Source organism: Falco cherrug, chromosome 12 (assembly GCF_023634085.1).
Source record: "Falco cherrug isolate bFalChe1 chromosome 12, bFalChe1.pri, whole genome shotgun sequence".
In the NCBI taxonomy this organism is placed as follows: domain Eukaryota; kingdom Metazoa; phylum Chordata; class Aves; order Falconiformes; family Falconidae; genus Falco; species Falco cherrug.
Genome location: NC_073708.1, coordinates 3,403,355 through 3,429,934, shown reverse-complemented (window position 1 = coordinate 3,429,934; position 26,580 = coordinate 3,403,355). Strand labels below are relative to the sequence as shown.

At 40.0% G+C, this 26,580-nt stretch overlaps 1 long non-coding RNA gene across 1 annotated transcript in view; it reads left to right on the top strand.

Moving 5' to 3' along the window:
* The window catches only part of LOC129737192 (uncharacterized), a 101,847-nt gene extending 81,403 nt beyond the window's left edge, over nucleotides 1-20,444 (top strand). The window contains exons 7-9 of the long non-coding RNA XR_008734765.1: nucleotides 3,492-3,724; nucleotides 15,620-15,736; nucleotides 16,942-20,444. This is a non-coding gene — a long non-coding RNA (uncharacterized LOC129737192). The remainder of the gene's footprint in view (nucleotides 1-3,491; nucleotides 3,725-15,619; nucleotides 15,737-16,941) is intronic.
* Nucleotides 20,445-26,580: the final 6,136 nt, after the last annotated feature.

The window sequence follows — 26,580 nt, the reverse complement described above, 5'->3', positions numbered from 1 at the left end:
CAACAATCCTAAGATAACCCTTTGATTTGTTCTGTTTTTTTATGTAAAGTCAGTAAACCCACTGATATGTTACTGGTAAATAGCTCATTCTGTTGAAGTCTTGAGGATATTTAAGAACTATTAGTATTGAATTGCTTCTTGATAGAGGATGAGAACAAAGCTTTTGCTATGTCTAGAGATCTTAACTGAGATTTATATGGTCTGTTGGTCTCACTAACCTTTGGGAAGAAATTGTTTTTGTTTTCCTATTGTTTCAAATCTTAAGAAATATGATCATGGTCTAGGAGCACCCTGCACAAACCCAGGACAGGAAACTTTGTGGAATCATCATACAATCATAGAATGCTTTGGTTTGGAAGAGACCTTAAAAGATCATCTAGCCCAACTGTCCTGCCATCAGCAGGGATACCTTCCACTAGATTAGGTTGTTCAAAGCCTCATCCAGCCTGGCCTTGAACACTTCCAGGGGTGTGGTATCCACAGCTAATGTTATCCCTGTTCAACAAGATGAGCTGCCTCTACTGGGGCCAGCTCTGATACAGTGCAGCCACCATAGCCTTAGATCAGACTGCTGTGATGAGACTGGTGAGATGAATCTGGGAGAAGTGGTGGGGTTTCTCCTCTTCTCCTCAAAGCTTGACTTGAGCTCAGGTCATTACCCAAGCTATGCCACAGCTATACCTGCACAGGACCATGCACCACCCTGATCCCAATGTGACCCTAGCTTCAAGGCTTCACCTTGGACCTGCCTGGTAGAGGAATGAAGGCAGCGGGTTGATTGACGTGGATGACGTGCAGCTGTAGCTCGTTCCTGCTAAGTAGTTAAGTAGCCCTGAAGTCTGTGGGGGAGGGGTTTGGATGGAGGAGGAGCAGTGTGGTCTGAGCTCTGGAGGAAGGTGAAACAGCATGGACAGTAGAATCTGACTGATGGTAAAAGCCTTGTTGCAACCTACTGGTTTGTGCTGCAACGCTGCCTTGTCCCTATGGACTTGCTCAGCAATCTGGGCTCTCAGCTGACCTTGGCCACTGTGTTCCCTGACTTGTGTGACCACTGGAGAGTGTTTTGCTGCTTTTAAAATTATTTGCATTGCTGAAAAACCTGTGTTAATCCTTTAAACTGCATCAGGAATAATGTTTCAATGTTAGTCTGAGTTAGAGCTTAAAACCTGCCCCTTTTTCTTCACTGTGCTCACTGGGAAGTGTGTGATCATCTTAGACATGGGTTAAAGACAACTGGATGCTAATACATGCCCCGTTGTTAACATTGTTAACACTGTCAGACAATTCAGCTCAGATCTTGTATAATATTTCCAGTTAAGAGTACTTCATGTTGAAAACTGCCATGAGTCTTGATGATGCCTGGAAAAATAGTAATGATCCTGAGTGTGCTTTTCAGCAGAGTTAATTCTTCAAAAGAGAAAAATTTTGGATTTGATGGGGCTGCTTTGATCCTGAGATAAATGGTGAAAACAAAGCAAGTTCTAATTTTGAGGTTTAGCCCGAAGAAGCAAAAAACCAGAATTCAGTGATCACTTGACAATAAACTTTTTGGAGAAGATTCAGGAGGACATCACTGATTTCTAAGAATAAGTAGGTTCTATTTTTTTTTTGAAGTCTGAATGTAGAAAGTGGATTTTAAAAGGCTAATACCTTTCATTGACAGCCTGTTTCAGAAAAAAAAAAATCCCCACCCCAAAACAAACAGAGAAAACAAAACCCAACCAACCCCCCCAGTCACTTCATTAGAAAGACTACAGAGGGGTGGTTTTAAATTATAGTTCTACCAGAGCCTAACAAAGGCTGTTCATCATGTAAGTACCCCAGGCTGCAAAGCTCCCATTTCATGAAGCAATATACAATTAATACAACCTTAAGGATATATGCTATAAATCCTGATGAACCTTTAACAGCACGGTGAGCGTTACACAGACACGCTACACAGAATGGGTAGCTCTGGGCACATAGAACAAAGTGGGCTGAAAACGGGACACACTGGAGGGAAAAAACTTCCTAGAAAATTAAAATGGGAAATATTCCTTCCTCTTCCCCCTTGTTCCCCTTTAATCCCCATGCCTGCATACAACCTTTCATGTTTTAATTGATTTATATGCGGGTGAACATCACCTGGATGACTTACTTTTAAAAGGATTTTAATGCTTGGAAAGTACTTAAACAGAGAACAGCTAGATTCATAGCTGGCATAACTCTGCACAACTCTGCTGAAGTCAGTGGATTTATAATGACTTGAATACTTAGGAATGAGGTTTAAAATATGCAGCCACAGAACTGTAATGCTTCCTACTCAGTGAAAGTTTTCCTTTGGGTAAATCTCACACTAGAAGATAAAACACCTCATCTCTTTCACCAAGAAAAAAGGGTGAATGGTTAATATTGGACCTGTCAGAGGTGCTCCATCTCTCCGCTGTATGGACAGCGTGGCTTGGGAAGATCTTCCTGAGCACCAGCATTTGACACAATTCTGTGCAGGGAACAGTGGTTTCTATAGATATCTTTCTGCTTTACCTTCTCTAATGTTATGCCAGAGATTTATTTTATGTCTGCAGTGCAGCTCCATAGCTGCTTCCTTGTCTAAAGAGACAATTTGTTCCCGTCTGCTGCTGAAAGAGAGGATCTGGTCTCGGGGAGATGGAAACAGGCAGCTGAATTGTAGCAGAAGCCTGTGCGCCACAGTCTGCTGTGGATACTCTGCAGACAAACCTCCAAAAACTGTTTTGCTGTAATATTTTTAATAGGTTAATGCTTATATGGGGTATCAAACCTCTCAAACAGGACAGTCAATCACTTTCCAGGTGGTGACAGGGCTGGTTGTGAAGGTCTTTGTAGTGGTGTCTCCAACAGCATCCAATCAGACACCCCAAACCCGTCTTGTGGTCCTGTGTGACCACTACAGCAAACACAGGATCCATTGCTATTTATTCCCTTAAACTAGGAACAAACCAGCCCTGACCTGCTTTAGCTACATAAAAACGGGCTGGTCTGTGTGACCATTCACTCCTGACTCTTCGGGAAGGGTTTTTAGTGACTAATTACATGTCTCTTATCTATGTACAGTTCAGTCGATTCTGCAGCAGCAGCTGCCTGGGGTTGATGCTGGTACTGCAGTGTCTACCCTTATGATACTAATCAAGACATTCAAACATTGATTGGTCTATGCAGAACAGGACCTGCCTGGGGCAATCTCCAGGACAGTCCAAAATCGCCTTCTGGAGAGGTTCTCTGACACTCAGTCAAATGCATCCCTGTGAAGCTGGCTAAGAGTTTAGTCAATCACCCCATCTCTGTGCCACCCACTGACTCAGATTTGTCTCATCTGAGGCTGTTTCATCTATGCAGATCTGGGCTGTGGAAGTCCTCACCCACCCAGGGAATTAATGACCAATTGTGCTGAGAGAGCACAAAGACACAACCCTGATGCCCAGGTACAGCACGACTGTAACTCTCATTTTCTCCTTATGATTTAAATCCCATAGATTCAATTATTTGGTGAAGATGGGGAGATGTCCCTCAGTTATCCTGTGGCACATCACACACCCCCTCTTAGGGAGCCCAAGAAGAGGACTGACAGCTTCAGCCAGAAAAAAAGGATACTTCTACCATTACCTTGAGATCCCAGCCACAAGGTGAGACGACTAAACTGGGAACCTGGCCCAAACCGTGCAGCTAGAGGAAGTATCACATCTACAACACCAAGTTTTCCCTAAAAGTAAGTCTTGAGGAAGTCTACTTGCTGCCTTACAAGGGACTCCAACCTCACCGCTGGCTCTCAGCAGTGAAGCAAACTCAGAAGAAGAGTTAGATCTAGAGCAATTAAGGTATTCAGGGTCATTTCAGGGTCAAGCCAATGCACTTTCATGAGACTGTTTTATGTGAAGAGGTATCACAGAGGCCTTTGTACCAAAGGAAAAAAAAAAACCCAACCCTGAACCCTTTTAAGAAGCTTAAAATATAATTTGTGTGCAAAATACAAGCAGCATATGTTAGAAGCAAAACTCAATTATGCAACACCAGTAGCCCCCGTGCTTGTGCTGCTTATCAACCCTTCCAAGATAGTTGGCTAACAATGTCATTTGGGAATTTCAAGTAATACTTAGAATTCCTTTGAACATAGCATTCCATTAGCTGCAAATTAATTGGATCTGTAGGTCAGTGTGAAGTGGATTACCACTGCTGAGGAAAGCGGTGAGCATACTGCTCATTTCTAGTACATCAGTAAACCTCTCCTGGAAACAATGTCATTGGAATATTTAATATGATGCATCCTATAAGTCTTAGTATTTCAATAGTATTCTGCATCTCCAGTATTGATGAATGGATGCTTGGAACAACTACAAATTGCTTTTCATTGTCCCAGCCATCTATTGCAGGTATTTTTATTCTACGTTAGAGTGAGTAGACTGGCTTCCAGCATTTGCTTGATGGCAATTCAGAAGCCATGTGCGTGTATTTTAATGAAGGGGTTGAGCTCAGCATCACAAAGACAAATTTAAAGAAAGAGGAGAACGAAGGTATGCTCTGAAAGGACTAGCAGGGTACAGCTAAAGCTCCTGATTTTTTTAGTTTAATTTTAAACAAGAAATGCTCAAAATCGACTCAGCTTCTGGGCTTTCCTAACATTTTTTGTAGATCTCCATCTACATATTTACTGTTTTTCCCTTTCTTTTTGTTTAGGGCTTCTTTTTGTTTTCTAGAAATTTCCATGAATTTATATAAACAAGTCTCTAATCTTTCTTGTTACCACTCTTAGCCTCATCTCTTTCTGTTTTCTTTTTTTCAGTTAGATCCTTGCCATCAGATTCCTTCCTCCTTTCCTTTTATTTAATTTATTCTTTGTTGAAATAATATATTGCTGGTTTACCACAGTAGGAACTGAAGAACTCCAAATAAATCCCAGCTGTTCAGCATGACTCCATATAGTGTAGTAGTAGTATTTTAGACTGCCAATTTGCATCCAAATACTCTGTGTATGACTTTTAATCACGGATTTGGCCATCCTACTAATTAGTTTTCCTAGATGTGAGATCAGGAATGTGGCCTTAAGCAGCTAATTACAGATATCTGGGACTGAAAACTCACCTTTTGTTTCTTATTTCTCTGTCCTGGTTGATGCACTCATTTTAGGGGAAGGAATGCATGCAGCCTGCAAGCAGCATCAGTAACAACCTTTGCACTGAAAGGCTCAAGGCCAGGGCAAAGATAAGTGCGCTTTTAAGAGTGCGAACCAATTAGGGGACGGAAGGTCATGAAGGACACATCTTTGTGAAGAACTAATGCCCAGTTAACAAGGCATCCTGCTTCCTCATGTTTTCCTAAACCAGCAGCTGTTCCATCGCTACTGAGTCAGTGGCATAGATCAGTTCAGCTTAGTCTTTCAGCTCGGAGGTTTACGAGTAGGTTTGCAGTATTTCTCAGACTTCCACAACGCCCAGCAAGAGATGGGGATTCTTGCCATTTCTATGAATTCACCACTTCCCTGTTGACAGAGTGTGTATAATTATAATTTCCTGACATGCAAAAATTAAGAACAAATGCAGCCTAGTGCCTACACTCTGTGATAATTGACGCTGGTTTTATAGATTGTATTTTCTTTACTGAGGACCTTCTTGCTGAGCAAATTTGACAAATGAAAACACTTGCTGAGATTTTATTTCTATGGCAATTTTTTATGTTTTCTTCCACTAACAATATCATATTTTTGTTTGTGAAGGGAAGAGCTATTGTTCATTCTAGTTATTTGCCTCTTAGAGCTGAAGTAAAAATAACTGGTATTGAGGACACGTTAAAATGGAAGCAGGTGGAAAAGAGCAGCTCCTAAAAAAAAGATTAGAGACAATTTTACAGACTTGCTTGTGGAAAACTACTGCAAGTGATGGTTTAACTTGCTGGGTTATTTGGCTCTTTTTACATCTTGCTGGACATCTTAAAAAGATAAACCACACTTTTAAGAATTTCATTTATTTGCATTACTTTGGTAAGTGCAAAGTCCAGGTTTTCTGTTGTGTTGGAAATCCATAGCAGAAGGCATCTCTTTTTCCTGGGCATATTAGGCAGATGAAAGGATGGGATATATTGGAAAAACAGGTGACAACGTGTGTTTTCCATGTTCCCTCTCTAGAAGATCAGTCAGCCTCTAAGCATCTTTTTATACCAGTCGCTGGGAAACAGATGATTCACATATGGCCCTTGGGAGATGGCTGAGCACTACCAACAGGAGCTGGATTTGGGGTACTTCTGTAAGGTGAAATAGCTGTGGCTTGTCGCTGAAGTTTTGAATCTGAGACATCATTGTTCTGGCCTTGCTGTTCGCTGGTATCTGCTTGGGATGGGGTGCAACCAGAAATGTCTCATATATTCCTTTTGGAAAAATTAGACTCATCAAACATAGCAGTACATAGAATTGCCCACAATAAAGCGAGTAAAATGCAGTCACTGCATTTGCAAGATGACCAACACTACTTGCATTAATCATTTAGCTAGGTGTGGCCCAGAAATATTAGTCATAAAGTAACTTTCATTCATGTAGATGACATTTAGACATCAAATAAAACTGAGGGTGCGTCTATGACATAGTCTGGTGGTATGTATTATCGTAAAGATCTAAATCAATTTGCTTTTTAATTAGCTAGCCCAGAGCTCACCACAGGCTGCAAAAGTTCCTGAAACCTTGGGCAGCCCACATTCCAGCTGCCTGCAGCCGTGTGCCAGCACCAAGGTCTCTTTCTTGGGTTTTGCAGCCCAGGGCTGGAGACCCCAGCACTCTTGCACCCTTGTGCTCCAGCAGCAAGCACTCCCGTGCCATCTGCTGTCTGCTCTGCCCTTGCGGGAGTCTCTGGGAGGTAGTTTGCAAAACTCATGTCTTTTCAGGGCTGTGCGAAGCCACAGATTGGTTTCAGGCTTTAGAAAGAGCAAGCAGACAAACAGAAACAAAGGTGTTTGACTTGCACACAGCTCTGTGCCACGCATGGAAGTGAACTGGAAATGATCTCTTTTCTCTAAGAGTCTTGCAGGAAAGGAGCCTGAAAATGCTCATCGCAGGATAGGAAGATAGTATTGATAGGTAGATAAATGAGGTAGACATGTTTATACAAAAAAGAAATAATTGGAGAACTGTGATAACCGCACCACCCTAAAGGGAACTACTTGGCCAATATTTAATTTTTCGTCAGAAGCTGAAGAACTGTGTTTCTGATGGGTTTCAATGAGAAGGAGATACACCCCTTCACCACCACGCTTACATCATGATATCTGCATGAAAAATATCATCCAAACATGTCACTATGATGTGCACCCAGGAGGGGGAACATAATTCCTTAGGTTATTAAAACAGCTGTCCTGAGCCCAGGAGACAAATCATGTAACTGCTCCTCCGTGCCAGATCCCGCTTTGGCAGGCTAGCTCACTCCGGGGCAGAGAGGGTATTAGATAGGAGTAGCAAGAAGTTTGTAACCCCTAAGACCTGAAGGTCCTGTTGTCATGCAACTGGTTTTGGTATCATAGCAATATGAGAAGCAAAAATACATTTTGGAGGCAGTGACTAATTCTCTTGTACCTGCTGTTAATGTTGGGGTCTTTTTTAAAGCCAAAGCTGTCTGCTGGAAAAACTGATCTTACTGGATCTTCTTTCTTTCTTTTCTTTTTTTTTTTTTTTTGGGGGGGGGTGGGGGAGGGGGGTGGGTTGTTTTTTTGTTTTTTGTTTAGGGTTTGTTTTGGGGGTAATTGGTTTTGGGTATTTTTTGTTGTTTTTAAAGTAATAGAACTGGTCAAACCTGGAAATATAAATCACTCCATAAATTTAAAAATTAATCTCAAACGTGGCTTTTTATTAGAAAACTTTAGTTTATTCTAACAGCGTTTACAGAAAATACAAAGATAAGTTTTAAAATAATAAAAATATTCTATAATTTTACTAGTATAAACCAAAATTTATTAGAAATCTTAATTTTAATACAATGAGGAAACGATGTTGGTAACAACCGCGGATACTCAGACTCTGTAACATGATTTAAGCTATGATGCAATGGGACATCTTTAATTGTCACTCCATAACATTCTGTCAAGAAAATTGTGATTGATGTCCTTTTAGTATTTCTTGTTTTTTTCTTAAAAATAAAATAGATTTATTGAGATTCACTAGGGGCCAAGTTCTTCCATTAGGTATGTCTGGAGCTATTCAGAGACTTCAGATGTAGCCATAGCTAGTTTACATCCCTTTTTATTTAACCTTATTAAGCACCCTTAAAGCCATGGGACCTGACCTGGTATTACTGAATTAAGATTATCTCTTGAATGCATTTTGTGAACCATGCATTAATCAATTTACAGAAAAAGCAGCATTTTGTTAAAGGTGACTGAAAGACAAAGTATTTCCATATTTTGGCATTTCATGCTTTACTGTTTGAAATTCCATCAATACACTGTTGTCAGTGTTTGTACCTTTTCCGTGTTTTAAAATAATTTAAGAAGAAAGTCTAATTAAAGAAAAAAGCTGTTGGTGATAAGGCAGAGAAAGGCAGGACAAGGACGGTTATTTTGCACTGTTAATAGAAGCACAATGCATGAATCATAGTAGGGTATTTTTCTCTCCCTGAACAGTTTTGTGAAATGTTTATATTCTCAGAAGTTTTTCATTCGTATTTTTGAATGTGTAGTCACATAATCAGATTTTTTTTTTCTCCAGCAACCAGATATTCTAAAATGACTCTTGAATACTTAAAGAACAAATTGGCAGGTTGGAATCTTTACATTAATTCTGATTGACATTTTTTAAGAAATCAGAGGGTAGATGGTGTATCTTTCCACAGAGCTGCTGGCAATATGGTTTTGCACCTGAAATTCCCTAAAGGGACATGTTTTGCTGCTGTTGCTCTACAGAAATAAAGCCAAGGCTGTTTTGTTTGGCTGTGTGTAAAGATGACAGAAAATGGCTAGATTGTTTTTACTTTATTCAGCTACGAAAAATGATGCTTTCTGGCGTTTTATATGTTGCTTTATTTACCTCTGAGATAACCTTCGCTGACGATTTCAGTTATTCCTTACTTCCCCAGAGGTATTTCAGGCATTGGCGTAGCTGTTTCCCTGCAGATCCCATTTTGGGGAATGCTGCCCATGGCGTAACATCATCGTAGGCAATGGCTTTGCAGCTGTAGCAGAGAATAATCTAAGACTGGATTCGTTCTTCTTTTTTTCCTATTGCTTATAATGAAATAGATTGCTACTTAAGCGAAATTAAACTTTCAAAGTTCATCCCCCCCCACCCCCGTTAACTTTTCTTTGAATTTGAAAGTACTTCATGAGAAGCAAAACAAAGACAATCTCATTAGGATCTGTGAAACTGGCACATATGGGGAGATTTAACACCTTTTGAAGTATTGCTTATGATAGTGATATGTATTAACCAATTGTCTCTTAATGTGGTGTGAACAATGAGTCTGGAGTCATAGCAGGGAAGGATGTTAAAAGCTGTAGTGATATTTGTTGATAAATTTGCAAGAGCTGCAATTGGCTGTAATTCTACCCTCACCCATATGCTTCCCTGCAAATTAATGTGCTGAGTGACTCTCCCGCCCACCTCCCTGTCAAAAAAAAATAAAAATAAAAATAATCCTGGTTTGAAAAACACAGTTATATTTGAATTTACCATTGTATGTTACCCAGTTGCCATGATGTATAAACTTAGATAGTACAAATTTTCCTATAACCAAAGTTACAGAGGTAGAGCTCATGTCAGAAAATCATCTTCCACAGATTATCAAGGTTATTTTCAAACTTTGGAAAAAAAAAAATATCTGCAGCTCAGTGACTAATGCTTCTATTAGCCAAATATACAAAGCAAAGTATGTCTTAAGTTGTGTGCTTTGCTGAAAATTCAAAAAGTGATGTCTCTCTTGAGGCCTGTATAATTCATATAGCACTTCAACCTGTGATTAATTACAAAGGGAACAGAAGCTTTGCTCCTTCCCACTTGTGCTTTCATCAAAACCGAAAATCCTAAAGTAAATCTCTGCTAGGCAGTAAGAGACCCAAGTGACTTGCTAGGCTGATTAAAAATCAGCCATCCTGCCGAGTCTTGAAACAACACCGGGTAAAAGGGGGATCTCTGGAATGGAAACATCTACCAGAGATCAATGCTGTAGAAAGTAACTTTTTTCTGAGGGGAGAAATGACACTGAAAAAGCAAAAGAAGTGCTTCTGCACAAGTGCAAAGCTGATCAATGGGAGACCAGGTAGGACTTTCTGATGTGGGAGTAGTTTGGGTTGGTTTTTTTTTTATTGAAGGTTATGAACTCCTGTTGTATTCTGGGGTTGGAGAGGGGGACGGCAATAACAACATTGAAGCACCATCTTTATTGAATCCACTACAGAGTGAAGCACGCTAGCGAGCTTTGCCATGCAAGAAAGCCTCTTGACTGATGCTCTATTTTGATGTGTAAAATTTTCTTGCTGAAGGTGAATCATCTGTGAGCAGGGAGTTGCTCTCACTAGCAGCCTAGAAGTAAATTTTCCATGGAAAAATGCAACAACATTATTTAAAATAGATTTCTTCATCAAGTAGTATTCAGCTATATTTATGTTCATTTGTGGTCCAGATGCTGTCACAAAGTTTCAAGGTTATTAGAATAAAGTGATGTGTAAGGATGGGGTAGGGAAGGGAAGAACAAGGTTTCATTCTGGATTTTTGTTTGTTTGTTTTAAGCCATTTCTGTTCTTCGTCAACCTATGTCAGCCTTGTATGGTGAAACACTTACCTATAGATCAGGAAAGGTGGAAAAGTGGTTCCTGCCTTGGTTTTGCTGCAGCTGTAGCTCAAGAACGTAAGTGAAAGGAAGCAGGAGCTCAAAACCCATCTTCTTGTGAATGGAGAGTGGGCAGATCCCAATGTGTTGAGGGAAAAGGAGAATATGGGAGTAGTCTGCCTGTCAGGTGGTGTACCGCTTAGGAGAGCTGTGAGAGGGGTATCTCTGGGACCCCCAGCTTTAATTATGTCTCACCAAACATGGCCTTTCTTTGCAAAGGATTACGGTCACCGAGAGCACAGAAAAATATTTGTTTTCCATTACTTCCCCATCCCCAGTTTCCTCCTCTTTCAGATTTTAATATCTTCATTACTCTCAGCAAGAGGTGGGATTGAAGAACTATAAAGTTTGGGGCTTTGGGTTTCGTTACCATCATTAGATCGTGGTGGTGCTGCCCCAGCTGTCCCTTTGTCCCATGGTCCTGCACATGCCTGAGTGCAGCTGGGCACTTAACCAAAATTGTACTGTTTGCTCCCATCAGCAATATTCAGGGAGCTTAAAAAGGAGATCAGAGAAATCACAGAAGCAAAATAAATAATAAAAATAAGTAAGTAAATGGTTCTGCATTTTAGTTTTTAGAACTGCATGAGGAGAGCAGCAGCTGGGGCTGAGCAGGGGAGGAGGGGAGTCGTAATCAACATGCTCATTTTTCAGTAAGCCCCAGATGCAGATCAAGAAATGCAAAGTTTGTGCTGACTAGGAGACAAGGGCCTCAGTTCTCATCCAGTAGAAAGTAAATTAAAAATAATTATGAAGAATAGCAATTTCTCTGGAAGCGTTCAATGCCTTGCATATTTTTTCCATAGTTGTATTCTTTGCATAGATTAAATGGAATGTCCTGGGAGCTAGTCTGGGAATATTTCATGCACCTATGATCCTCCAGCAGCCATACCCCACCCACAGGGCATGTTCCCTCCAGCTGACAAGCATAAACTGCTCTGGAACTAGCGTTTTCCAGGTGGTGTGACTTTGGAGCTGTTGAGGAGAGGATAAGCAAACTCCTAAGGGTGGAATTCCTAGGCAAGGAAACTCTGAAACAGCAAAGACTACTTTTGTTAATTTGGTGTTCCCATGGACTGAGAAAATTCTGTTTTGAGGGGATGGACATGAGCAACATTTGTGCATCTAAGTGAATATTGAACAGAGGTGAACAAGTTTCTCAGACTTGTTCTAGTATTATCCATGCCCCAAGCATCCCCAATGCTTCATCATGGGTTTATTTCAGTGTAAGGGCAAGCACGAAGCCAGTAAAGAAATCTTCATCTTTGGTCTCCAGTACTTTGACCAACCTCATTTTAAATCAAGATGTCTTTCCTGCATGATAGATTCTGTCTCACCTAATGAGTTAGGTAATGTTGATAGGCCTATAAAGACCATGGATTTAAGGAGAGATTGCAGGTTCTTGGCCAGTTAACTGGTTCTTATTTTATATTTCTGCCGCAGCATACATTACAACATAGGCTGCTCTTCAGTATATCATGGGAATGCAGAGAAAATACAAATAACTTGGCTCATATATTTAAAAGCATATAGAAAGCACTGGCTCGTTCTGTGTGTGTTCCCAGTTCCTCTTTTAAATTATTCTCAGCATAAAGCATGTATTTACATTCAGAACAGAACTATTCACAAGAGGCATGCAGCTGTGGAATGTGTTACATATTGTAATTATAAAGATATATTTGTTCCTTTTTCCCTGCGAATAGATTCTTGTATTGATTTGTTCTTACTTCTGCACACCTACACTGGTGCAACGGGGAGAAGGTTGATTTTATGTGAAACGACTTTAATTGCCTTATCTCTGGGGAAGAAATACAGTCATTGAAAACCTCAGTTACAATTTTGTAACAATTTTTCTAAACAGACTTAAACTAATGATTCAAAACACTTTTCTTCTTAATTAAGACTGTGGTTATAGATGGTTACTGGGATGCTTGGAAGGTCTGGGGAAAAAAGAAAACCTAGAAAGTTCAAGGAAAAAAATGTGAAGTCGAGCACAGGTTTTTTTAGATCGAACGAAGGCTATAGCTTCTGTAAATTGTTTTGAGAAAAAGAATTATCCAGCAGATTCAAAGCCATCTAATAAGTGAAAACGAGGACAAAACCTGGAGTTTTACTTTTAATCCTACAAAAAAGAGCCAACAAAGAGTCAAAAGCCCAAAAAAGATTCTACTCAAATCCCAGACCCCATAAAGAGATCTTTGTGGAACAATGTGACCCTCAGGCTTGGATCTTGTTTTCCTGGACATAAATGGAGACAAAATCCAATACAGTCAGCACATGAGGCCAGTAAGGCAACCACAAGGTGTGTCAGTTGAGGATTAGTTACATGAGCAAGGAGCATTTGTAGGCTTTGAACACTGTTTTTTAAATCTAGCACCTCCCTTTGAGGTAATGTCCCTAAAATTGCTCATAAGCTGGTATGCTTTGGAGATTCTGTTTTCAAAAGCATTAATGAATGTTAAGAACTATTATGCACTCTGTTGGCTATTTTTATTGAGTTGCCTTTTTTTTATTTATTTCTGAATTATTGAGGATCTCCAAAATTACTGCAGCAATACGGATACTGTTACTACAAAGTTCTTAGTTGTTAATATAACCATTATATTTCAGTTTGTTTTAAGAATAGTTAGAATACACCTATTTTTAAAAAAGAGAGGGAAGGAAAAACAAACCCTGTGTTGGACCTGACATATTGACCTCTGAAGATGTGAATCCTCTACAGGCATCCTGCAGTGATATTGAGTGGGGAGAGCTGTACAGAAATGCTGACAGAGAATGTTGCATCAGATAAATAGATCAATTTTCTTGGCAGAATAACAACATTTTTCCTTCTTTGATATGGGGCAAATGGAATTGCTGAGCTGTGTTCTCAGTTAAGATTAGATACATATTTTGAGCCCAAAGCTCCTCTCTATCAGAAGTTAATATTAACAAAAACACAAAAGCCTCTCTGCTTTAAGTATTACTACTACTACTACTACTACTGCTATTAATGTGTGTGTGTGTCTATCTGAAAGTATAGCATGAATGGCTTTTGCTTTTTATCCACAAAGAAATGTATTCGACTCTTTTACAGTAATGGACTGAAATTCTTTGATTCACAATGTTTGCTCTTCTGCGGTTTGGATGAATACAGCACATTCATTTCCTAAATGACTGTACAGAGGTTCTCTCTCTTACACTCCCAAGAGGATCATGTTTTAGTTCTCGCCCCTCTCAGCATCTACCCAAGCTGGATGTTCTTCCTTTGCTTATCTTGTGTTTTCCGGGATATTGTTTTTTCCATTTTTTTTTGTGTGTGTGTGTGTGTGATTATTATAGGCACCTTTCAGCTCAGATGGTCTATTCTTTCATGAAAATGAGATTTTAATTAATCTCTTGCAAAAATTTCTGTCTTGTGTGGATGATGTCACGTTTCCATTATCTAACCCTTAATAACTGATTATAGCCTAATTGAATGTACTAGAGGAAAAACGGCAGGATGTTAGGATATAAAGTTCATTAAGGAAAATCAATTTGCAAGGCTTTAAATTGCATTAAGATCTACCCTTTAAATCATCTAATGTATTTCTTCCTGGTTTGGGGAGGTAAATAGGCACATTGTGGAGAAATATGTACAAGAAGAAGTGGTAGATTTTGTGGGTAAATTAAATTGCAAATGACTGAAGATCAGACAACAAATCCATTATCAATGACAAGCTGCCAAGGTACTCAAAGAAATACTTTGCCAAGTGCCTTGTATTTTCCATTTCTTTGTCATTTAAAAATAAATAAATCCTGCTTGTAGGTTGAACCAAGCTGTATCTCATTTTATTAAAAAAGCCAATAGAGAAGGGTTAATGAATACCATATTACTTGCTCTCCAGGATGGATTTGGCAGCCCCTTTACATGCCAGACTGGATGTTTTTATCTTTTTCAAGTCTATAAACAGTAGAAGCTGCTTATAGTCATATTCTTGGCATCATCATCAGCTGGATGCATTTCAATTAGTGTCTGTTGTGGTACTGAGTCAATATCGTACCTTTGTGAATTGTTTAATAAAAGCAGTCGGCGGGAGACAGCCTTACCTTGGTAGTTAACTCTTGATGGTTACTGAGGACATGGCGATATGCTGATGACCGTTCATGTCCCATGAAACCGCCGTGTTTCTGTTGGGTTCTCAGGGCTAGCTGCGTCTGCCTGGGGCTTCCTGGGTGCCCAAGGGAGACAACGCTGGAGCAGTTCTGGGGAGGGAAGGCAGGGGTGATAGCTGGGCTCTCAGGCCTGGGCCTGCCTACACCATCTTGTATGGATTGGTATGGCCTGGCTGGTACTGGGCCACCTCTTGCTCTCTGCATGACCTCTGAGTTTTGGTACCAGACAACAATGATTTTGTTCAAAAACTACAATAAAGTAATAGACACACACCCCACCCCCCTCCACCCCCACCCCCACCCCCACCCCCCCGATATTACAAGCTAAATTAAACAAGAGTCGGTTCTGAAACAGGAGCTTTTCTCTCTAGCATCCTGGTTTCTTCTTGGTTCTGTTTTGGACTGGCTTTTGGGAATGACGTGAGTTGGTTCATCTATACCCCTTCTCCTCTGGCCTTTGGCATTCAGACATTCCCAGCACAGCTGTGGGAGACCAAGGCCCTGCTTCTGACTGGGGCTCCCTTCTGGAGCCAGGCCAGCACAACCGGGCAGCCAGACCTGTTGTGTGACTTCAGCTGTTTGCACGGCACATGGCAGCCTTCCACGACAGGGTATGTCCCCAAAAGAAACCCAGTACCGTGGACATATTCCATACCTGCAATTCTTTGTCCAAGGTCCAATTGTTTACCAGAGTTTGCTGTGGTCTTCCTGTGTATCGGTGGGGATGAGGAACCCAGACAGATCAGCATGAAAAAGCAGACCCGCAGCCTCCTATTTATAGTGATTTTCAGGTAAGATAATTAATTAGGACTTCAAAGGAAGAAGATGGCATGTTTAGCATAAGTTTTAAGTCACATTTTGTCACCTTCCCAGAAGTTGTTTAAAGAGTGGAGAATTGGTACAGTACGTCTTTCTCTTTGAGATGGTTTATATCGAGTTTTTAATTACATTGGAGATCTCTTAAATGTAATTTTGTATGATGGCATCTGGTACAAACTGGATGCCTCACTTTGATCTCCCATGGAATAGAGGTTGACATTAATCTTCAAATGAAGAGTAAGATCAGCAGAAAAACAGAGATGAAATTAACATATTGGAGCATAGCTTTTCTTGTAATCATCACCGTATTAAATATGGAGGGGAGTATTCTCAAAATCAAGTTTGCATTTTGAACAGTGTTAGTGGGGCTGAGTTGTCCTCATTAGCTATTTTGTATTAAATTTGGTAAGAAAACCGATGCTGACAAGCACTGGAAATGCTTTTTTTTTCATACTGTTTTTAATCATTTTAGATCACCTACTAAATATCTTGTAAAATTTTAATGGGTGTCTCTTTCGTAGTAAGAAAAAGGTGAACAAACTGAATATAGAAAATAAATATGCGGTCTTCTCAGCCTTTTCCTCCTCATAATGGTAGCAGAATGAAAATGATGGTGTGTTTATGTTTTGCTTTACTTTCAATTTGCAACCATATTTTCGCATATTTGATATGCCTGGAAAAGCATGTTGCATCCTTCTGCAATGAATTTGCATTTCAGGTACAAAATTTTGGCCAGTTTTCTTGTAAATTTTGCAAGTAAGCCCCCCCCCCCCTGTGGTTTTTTGTTTTGGTTTGGGGTTTTTTTTCAGAATTTCAGAACATTCCATGTCTTCCCTGGGTGTAAATAACACGCTTCAAAATATAAGATGCTCACTCTTATGTATTATCATCCCACAGATGAACTCACAGTGAACGTTTTCATTCTGAATATGTAATATTGTGGGGTTTTTTGAACAGATACATATTTGGAAATGCTAAAGTGGGAGAAGGTACCTTTTATAATTCCTTGTGTTTACTGTGAAAACATCTAAAAATTCCTACAAACATTCATTGAAGTCTTTCTTCATTGAAAATTTTTATCCCTAAAGAATATAATGTATATTTTCTGTGCCAAAAGCATCCGGTTAATTTTGTCCTTATGGTAATTCCAGGGGAGTCACTGAAGTCTTTCTTTCAGGAGACAGATGCTGCTGGCGGGTTTCTGTGTTTTCCTGGCACTGACTGCACCCCATTGCTGCTCCAGTGAGGAGGCATCCAGTGAGAAGAGAAAGACCAACATCCTTGCATTGATCTCTCTTCTATCAGATGGATGAAGATGGGCTTTAAATATGTTTTTAATTACAATTTTTTAATGTTCTTTAATTGAAAGCATAGATTTGCTACAGCCTACTTCATAAAAAATGCAATCTAATTTGGAGTAATGCTCTTTGTTCAACAGGCACTACTACATAGAAGAATACCGCTGTTGAAGGTTGGGGTTCAGAGACTTTGTCAAAGAAGCATGTTGAAAATCAGCAACTACCATTACTATACTCAGGCCTCATCAGTGCAACTTGGACCTAGCCTGAAGCCTGATGAAGTTGTTGGTATGCTTTGAGTCAAGCCTTTAGTAAACCGGCACTTACGCATTCTCCATCCCTTATGTGCCTCCTGCCATCCCAGTGTGACAGTACCCAGTCTGTGCCATATACTGGGGACTTAGCTGTTACTAGGCTCTCTACACCCTCCTTGACTGTGTTTGCAGCAGCACAATAGAGCAAAGCAGAAGAGGGACTCGATGATACATGGTTTCAAAAAAACATCTATTTTTCACTCTTTGCTACAACGATACCCTCTTTTGGGTTCACAGAGAGGGTTTTTGGAGGTGGGGGAAGACAAATACTGTACTATTTTCATGTAAGCTCAAAACACTACCTAATGCACTGCCATTAGGAAATGACATATACTTGTGTCCCTGTGTCTTGAAAGGGCTCATCAGCCACGAAGGTACCTGGTATTACGAATGCACGTTGACACTGACGGTATCTTTCCTTCTTTATGCACAGCACAGCAGAATCCCTGTCATTCAAGACAACTAGAAAAATATGTAACCAGGCAGCCCCAGTTTCTCATTTCTGTAAGAGTTGGGGGCATCTCTGGAAAATAATCTTAGCAAAAAAAAATAATTATGGTTGACTTGCTATTTGCAATTGAGAAAATTTGTCATGCAGCAATTGTCTATTGCTTAGCATGACAAAAAGCTAGACAAATATAGAGCAAAGCTGTAACAGAAAAGCAAAGAAAGCGGTAAGAAATGAGTGGGAAACCAAGTCTTTGTTAGATTAGTGAGTGGCATGATAAGAAAATCCATTGTGTATTTTCTATCAGGCTGAAAATCTATTGCAATTTAGGCAATGAGAAGCTCATGTGCCATTGTGCTACTACTGCTGTGGTTATGCTGCTTGCGGATGGCAGAGGGAGGGAAGCAATTTAATAAATGAAATGTAACCACCTGATGCATAATTCAGTCTTGCAAGGGCAGTGTAGGAAAACAGTATCATATCTAGACAAATTAATCTATCTCAGGTTTATGACTATCTCAAGGCCTTCTCTTTCATTGTCAGTTCAGTCACAGGTATATATGTGATTATTATTTCACATGGAAAGTTATTTTCCAATAGCTGTTTTTGAAAGATGCTCCCTCACAGCAAAATCACTTCAGTGATATATGCTTTCATTTTGAAATACAATAGCAACTGTCAGTCAGAACCATAATTTGTTTTGCTTTGTTTTATTTTGCTCCTATTATTTGTGTATTATCATTTCAGAAAATAAATTTGTATGTAAGCAGTCAGTGCCAGCAGTCTGAAGTTTCATTTGTCATTGTAGGTGTTGGCACCACTGTGGTGCATTACACTCACCAATCCCAATCATAACCAGCTGGTTAATAACAGCTGCCTAAAATTCACTGTACGAAAATATTGCGACAACTTAATAAATACAGAGGGGAAAAGGAATATTACAGAACTTTGTGGGAGACTGTGGCAGGGAGAGGTTTGGTCCCCTGCCCACAGAGGTGCTGACTGGGCAGACTGGGATCTGCTGGAGACCCTCAGCCAGCTCTGTAAGTGTCAGTCTACACACCATGATTAAAGTCACACAGCAACTGCTGGTGCAACATGTGCTGGGGGCAGTGCTTGAGGTCAACAGGCGGTCCCGAAAAACCTGCATTTGTGATATCACATCTTTGGCCAGTACTGAAGTTGACTGTAGACTCTACCGGAATGGATTATTGATAAAAAAAAAAGAGTGAAATATAAGATATTATAAATGGTAATATAATAATATGTATAGGGTTATTATATACCATGTATTATAATCATATATCATACATAATATAATAGATTAAATGATAATGTAATGACAAAAATGAGTACCTGTCAGGACTCTGGATCGATTTCCATTCCCTCTCCCTTCCCCAAATACCACTCTGAATTTGGGCTTCTTTTGTTTCAAGCTTTCATGTCTTTGTTTTACTATGCACGAGCCACTTGCAGCGAACAAGGCACTGAAACCTGCCCAGCTGGCAGTCCGTGCTCTTTCCGAGCAGACGGTTTTGTTTTCTCACAGACCACACCTGGGGAGGGGAGGCTCTCCGCGAGAGGAGAAACCGTTCAGGTGTGAGCAAGCTGCATCCACATCCAGGGGGAGACGGCAGGGGAAGAAAGAGCGATTTCGGGATTGGTGTTAGGGATTTTGTATATGAAAATTGAAGATTCAATAGCTTCTGTTATCTTTAGGACTAGACATGCAGAGTGTGTCTGTGGCTCTTATCCCTCAGGCTATCTGAAAAGATATGGATATTCTCTGCGCTGTGGTGACATACTGAACATCCATACATCTCATTCATGTACCATTGTTCACAAACAGGGTCACGGCTTTAACATCCAGGGACAGAAAAAAATTCTTTTAAATTAGTTCATCTTTATTCTATGCTTTTTATCTAACACCTTCACCATTAGAAAGGTTTGTTTCTGGAAACAATAGAAAACAGCAGATAAGGAAGCAGGCTACAGCAGGTATAACCACTTAGTTTCTGTCAGCTAGACAAGCACGCTTTCTTCCTCCCTAACATAATGGGGAAAAACAAAAAAAAGAAGAAGAAAAGTGAACTAAAGCATGTTTTCATTTGCTAAGTTCCTTCGCGGCTGGAGCTGATAAAACTTTAAACATGCATCCAGAGCCAGTGGCAATGGAAGAAGAAAAGGAAGTCTTTCTCAGTGGATACCAAATGAAAAAGGAAAAAATCCTGACATTACTCTGTGCTGTAGCAAGGATGGGGAATAAATGGGTCAGAATTGAGGGAAGACAGGTCTTTAGAGGGCGGTTAAATGTGATGTTGCAGCTTAAATTTCTGCTCAGGAAGTCCCTGAACCACAAACTGGCAAAAGCTGGGAGGGAATGATGGAGAAGGGATCACGCTCCTCTTTTCTTAATGTCCTTTCCCCAGCTAACTACCGATAAACACATAATACTGGACCAAATCGAATTCTGTTCTGTCGCTGGGTGGCTTTTTAGATTGGTAAGCAAGCCCCTAGATGCAAGACTGGGGCAAACTTCTTGACAGTTCGATAGTAGCATGGCATGGAGAGACATGGGTAGGAGTGTTCTCACATTTTCTTTATATTTAAATCTTTTTTTTTTTTTAAAATCGGGATACACTTCTCTCATCTTTCTACAATATCTGCTATAGGAAGTAAGCAACTTCAATCAACCAGCCTATTCAGTAAGGGTAGGCCTGATGTTACCTATTTAAGTAGGATTTATGCCTTGACTCTGCAAGTGTTAATATTCTTTTATACTTAATTTTACGGAGCTGTCAGCAAAGTATGTTATGAGGGAACTAACAGTGTGTATTGTTCACAGTTTTCAATTTTACTGAAAGGTTTGGGAGGAGAAAGTGGCACTGTTTGTGTAGATTGGTGTAGGTGGGGACTTTTCCTCCCCGACCTGTCACTCATGACTCTTTTCCCAGGGGAAAGGGTGGTCAATACTACTGGTATGGACCAACTGATTTTGCACTCAAAACAAAACAAAACAAGTAAAACCCAAACATACTTGCCACCTTGCTTTATTTCCACTTTATAAGGCAGGTACCTAAAGCACGAGGGGGTCATGTCTTCTTTCTAAAAGTGTCTTAAAATGATGAAACATTTCTAAAACCAATAGTTTATTCTTCACAATGTATTTCATGTTAATAATAAATGAAATTGTGAAACTGGCATGATTTCCATCTGCTTTAATACTATCTTTTACAAGCCCATGAAAAGAGAGATTTTGAGAATAATAATCAGATATTGTTATTTCAAAAAACAAAGTAAAGTAGTTACTCAGTTTCTCATCCATAGTATATTTATTTGGAGGAGCTGAGAGTTCCTCATAATCATATCAAACTTAAATTTCTCATTGTATGGCCATCAGGACTGAATCCATATTTCTAAAGCTTCCATTTCTGAGGGCTCTGGAAATCAGATTTTGTTCTTTGTGCAGTGAAATATTAATAAATATTGCATATCAATTTTTAACTTTTCTTTTCTTTGTTTCACTGGGTATGGCTCATAAAAATGTCTCTTATTCCACTTACTGATATCCAAACTAGGCGAAGCAGCATTAAAACAGAGCACATAAATACAGCAGAAATGTAAATGAAAGGATTTTGGTAACAAGACCTGCCTGAAGAAATCCGTACAGACACGGTACGGTAATATATATTTCCTCCAAAATATCTTAAAGATCTTTTGCTTTACCTTCTGCACATTGTAAAACACTCAGGGAATTATAGATTAAGTCCTGAATACATTTAGATCATTATTTCCAATAATAACAATGCAATTCTTTGAACAGTGTGCATTTCATATGTACAGAAGAGCTGTGGAATAAATAAGGCATCTACTGCACTGGAAAAAAGCTACGTTTCATGATTCACTTAGGGTTTGGCAGAAAAATAGGAACAGGTAGATATCTTCACAAAATGATTATGAGCTGTCTAGTGAAGATTCTGTCAGTGAATAATTGCAAGCAATATTTTTTGCCTGTAATTTAATACACTTTTATGCATGTATATCAACAGTGGAGACAAATCTTGACAAGCTCCAGGCCTCACTTAAGTGGCAGTTTAAAGGCAAAGTTTCTGTTTGCTACAGGCTTACAGAAACATTGAATAGTCTTTTTACTCTGAAGAGCCGATAGGCATCCTCATGGAGCTATGCATAATTCAGTACTTTAAATGGCAAGCACAACTAATTTTAGAAGGTCTTAGGTAGCTTCTTCAGGTCTTACCTGTTGTCAGCTCCTTTCTGGTGATGAGGCACTGGCAGCGAGGCCTGGCTTCTCAAAGCTCCTCTTCAGGAGTTTATGCTCTGTCAGCTCCAAGTTGGCTATCTTTGGCCATTCCCTAGTTTGGGATGTCCAAGCCAGTTGCCTGCAACTGCTGGTTGATTGTGCAGGTACCAATGCCCTTAGGAGCAGCTATACTACCTATAGGCAAGAGCAGCAGGAATGCAGAAGTTCCCTGAACAGGTGTCATGCTTGATATTGCTTGGAGCTATTGCCCTTGGCACACCAGAGACCCTGACCCAGGCAGAGCCCCTGGGGGAGGATGGGACTGTCCGGGTTTTTGGGAACAGGGAGCACTGGGTATGGCATTGGTCCCACCTGTGGAAGGCATGCGCTTCTGCCTCACCAGCAAAATGAAGTGAGCAGACCATGTGCCATCAAGGAGAACAAATGGGAGATCAACAAGCTCTTCACAGTCATGCTCCAGAAGCACATACCAGTCTTACCAGTGATTCAGGGAAAGATGGACAATCCTCAACAAAGCAGTGGTGAGAAACTTCCAAGATGGCAGTGACTGGAAATTTGGCATTTCCCCCAAAACAACAAATCCCCTTCTCTCTCTGTGTTTCTGCAATTACAGACTAGACATAGGGACTACAGGTACAGGGCATTGGAAACAGGTGAGAAGATGATGCCCCATCAGGGGAGGCATCAGAGCTGGCTGAGCCTTAACCAAGAGTGTGCAGTATGAAGAAAGAAAAGGGAGATGATAGCTACTCGAGGCTTTCTCCTGTGGGGGATGAAGACACCTATCTATGCACCTGGAAGGGCAGAGATAGTGGGAGAGGTTCCTATGACTGGGGAAAGGCAAAAGTTGCACCTGTCTTCAAGAAACAGGATCCACTTTCATAACAGTCCCTGAGAAGGTTATGCCATTTCCAAGAACATGCAGATGACTGGATTTGTTTTCAGACTCAGGTGTCCTAGAAATACATCGTTCAATAATAAGATACTCTAGTGATCATATGGCAGAGGGGTCCTCATGGGAACAGATGTGTCTGGGTCAGTGCAGAGTGACAAGCCATAATCTCACCGCACTGACCATTTCTGTTATCCGAGTTATTTATCAGCTGTAGAAGAGACGGGTATGGGAACCTTGATATTTCAGACCGGAAGAGGGCTTAGCTATGCCATATCAGAACTTCACGTCCACTTTAAAATGGAGATGGGCTAGGAAAATGTGAAGAAAACTCATTAAAATGGATACAATACAGCGGATACGCTTCATGCCTGCATACTTGGGTGTGATTAGGTGTATGCTAATTGTCAGGATTAAGGTTCATTAGATAGTCCTAATGATATCGTCTATCTATGGGATCAGTGAGCCATGTGGATGAGTGTCCTTTAGATTGCACTCATAACTGGAGTAAGCACCGAATCACCCTGAAAATCTCTATCTGCAACATTTAGACCATTTGGACTGTTTGACCTAGGAGAACTTTTGGTAGACCTGCCAAAAGTCCGAAGTACTAATGACTGCCTGGGATCAATTAAGTCTCACTGCACAAAGCAGAACAAACAAAAAACCTTAAATTCTGTGGCAATCAAAAAGCATTTATCAAGGAAACTTTATGAGCAGGAATTTGTTCAGTTACACTTCTGTCATGCTGAAAACAGCTTGCTCTAGATTAAATTAATTTTGGGGGTATGTGATGGGGAGTCACTGACATGAAATGAAAAGTGATAAATACCAATAACTGGATGTTGGATCAGTTTTCCTAGGTTGGGCAGCTTAATTACCTTCACTCTGGTTTGACGAGCTCACCCTTAATAACTTTTTGGCTGTGTATCTTTATAAATCATGTTTTCACAAATCTTGATATTAAAAAACCCTGTCACAATAAAGTGCCTCAGAAATCCTGTATGCTTTACCAGTCTTTGCCTGGCCTACTTTAGAGATTAGTTTAATTTAGGTGATACTTGATTCCCCACTGTTGTTGTTTTTTTTTTTTTTTTGCTTTTGCTTTTGCTTCTTGTGGAGATTAGCTTTATATAAACATGTTATCCATAACACAAATCAAAGTAGCTAGAAATAGTAATATAGTATGGTCATGTATATTCATGGTTGTTTGATGAACGAAATACATTAACATATTTCTAGATTCTCTGTCATTCCCTTCCTTTTTTTTTTTTTTTTTCCTTAAAAGAAAAAAAGAGAAAGAAGGAAAATGTTCTAGTAAATTCATGTATTTATGAGAGTGGAGTTATCAAAATGGGTAGGGTAATAACGCATTTTTTCTCTTTAATTTGGTGATTTGTAAATTAACGAGAAAAAAATGTTTTTCTGGTTCTATCAATCAGTGATGTAGCAGATTCTGCTTTTATAACTAAATGCAGTATTTCCTTCTCCCCTTCAATACGGGGAAATCAAATGCTTTTGAAATAACCACCAGCACCTCTTTGACAAGCGGGAGCACCAACAGTGGCATCAGAGAGCTTGCAGCACTTCTGCACACATTGTCAGATGGACTTTATGATACATATTATATATTTTTAATATTTTTTTAAATTTTATTATATTTATTATATATATGCGACAGTATTGCTCATACCGAGTTTATTAACTGCCGTTTAGTATTACGGCTGGGAGACATCCCTCCATGCAAGCCCTGCGGTATGGTGTGTTGCTACCCAGGGGAGGGAAAGGACGGCACCTCATCCAGAGGATTTTGCCCTGTGTTAACACGTGCCCAGCCCATCGCCCAGTGCTCGTCCCACCCTGTGTTCCTTCACTGATTTTTATAATAAACAGCCCCACCAGAGGCAAGTATCTCATGGTGTTGTGCCTTCTGTGCTCCTGTAAGATGGCAGAATTCCTGGTCAGTAGACTTTAATATTGGGGTAATTCTTCCTTTGCTGATTTACAAAATCTCAGTCATTCTGACCAACCTGACAAAGGTGCCTAGAAAGCCAAAGGTCTCCCTCATATCTGAGGATCTCTGGTGAGCTGGCCCAGGGCTCTCCCTAGGTCGGGGAAGCAATTTTTTTTTACAGCCATAAGGGTTACAGACAGGCTAGTCTGTACCTTGGGCCTTGCACATATCGTGTAATAGGGTGCTGGGCTGTGCAGGTTGAGGCCAGCACACTGAATAGGCTGTATTTACTGTTCCCCCATGGAAAATCTCCAGTTTCTGATCGTGAGGGCTTCTAAGGAGCCTCACAGAAGAAAGGGAGAAAGGGGTTTCACTGGATGTGGCTGTTGAGACGACTTTATTACTGAAGTTAAATGACTGACTCCACAAATCTCAGTAGGCCACTCTTCAGAAAAATAAAACTATAGCTTCCCTACTTCTCTAAATATTTTATACCTCATTCAGATGAAACTGATTTATATTTTTTTTTAATATCTTGGGCTTTGTCTGAGGTGGAGATGGTCAAAGATTAGATTTTGTATTCCACGTAACAAATGTGATTTGACAAAAAATGAGAAGTCATTTATTCATTTGTAAATGAAAAACTTGACTTCTCCAAAGAGGAAAAACTTGGAGGAAAACAAAAAAATAAGAAAGATTGGCAATAATCATGAAATTGCAAAGCCTGGAGTGAACTGCAGGCTGGCATCCAGGTGCTGGGGATCCCCCTCAGCGGTGGCTTTCAGCCCCTCTCTGTTCCCACGTCCTGCCCAGCACAGGGCAGAAACCAGGAGACCCGGAACAGGAGGTTCTGGCTTCTGCTCCTGCATCAGAGTGTCTTTGGACTCTGAGAAGATGACAGGAGCTCTCCAGGTTTCTGCAAGCTTGAGGTGTAGGAGGGAAGCCCTGATTAGACCTGAGGTTCCTTTGTAAGGCTTTCATTACTGCTTTGTTGCCAAAAAAGATAAATGAAGTGACACTTACTGCTGCAAGCTTAGATAAGCATGAAGAAAGGAAAACCTGACAATTACCAGTCTGATCTAATAATGTAATAATGTAAGAAATTGAATTTGATACACAGTAAAACAATATGAGGCAAAGGAGATACTATAATTAAGGAAATAACTTAATACATATATGTTTAATTAAAAATACCCTTTATCTGAGAACATGCACTCTGTTTTGAATAGTAATTTGAAATCACTAAAGCTCTAGTTGAACAATGTAATTTTCATTTAACACTAATCTTGGACCTGCACATTGAAGACATTCAGCCCAGTGGAAATTAGATTTCAGTGAATTGTTTAGTGGTTTGTCTCATGGTTCCCAAACTGTTAAAAGTAACTTGGATCATGGAAGGCCAGCACATAATTGCCCTTATTGCATAATGTTAAGGTTAACATTTAGCAGTGTCCAGCTTCAACTATTCCAGCTGACAATAAAATAACGTTGTCAGGGCTGTAACTTGTAATGTCTATAGCTTAAAAAACAAAACAAAACAAAAAACCCACACCCAAATTTTAATTCCCAAATAGAATTTTGAATCATTGAATTCCTCTTAGCATTTATTTTCAAAATTACATTCATTT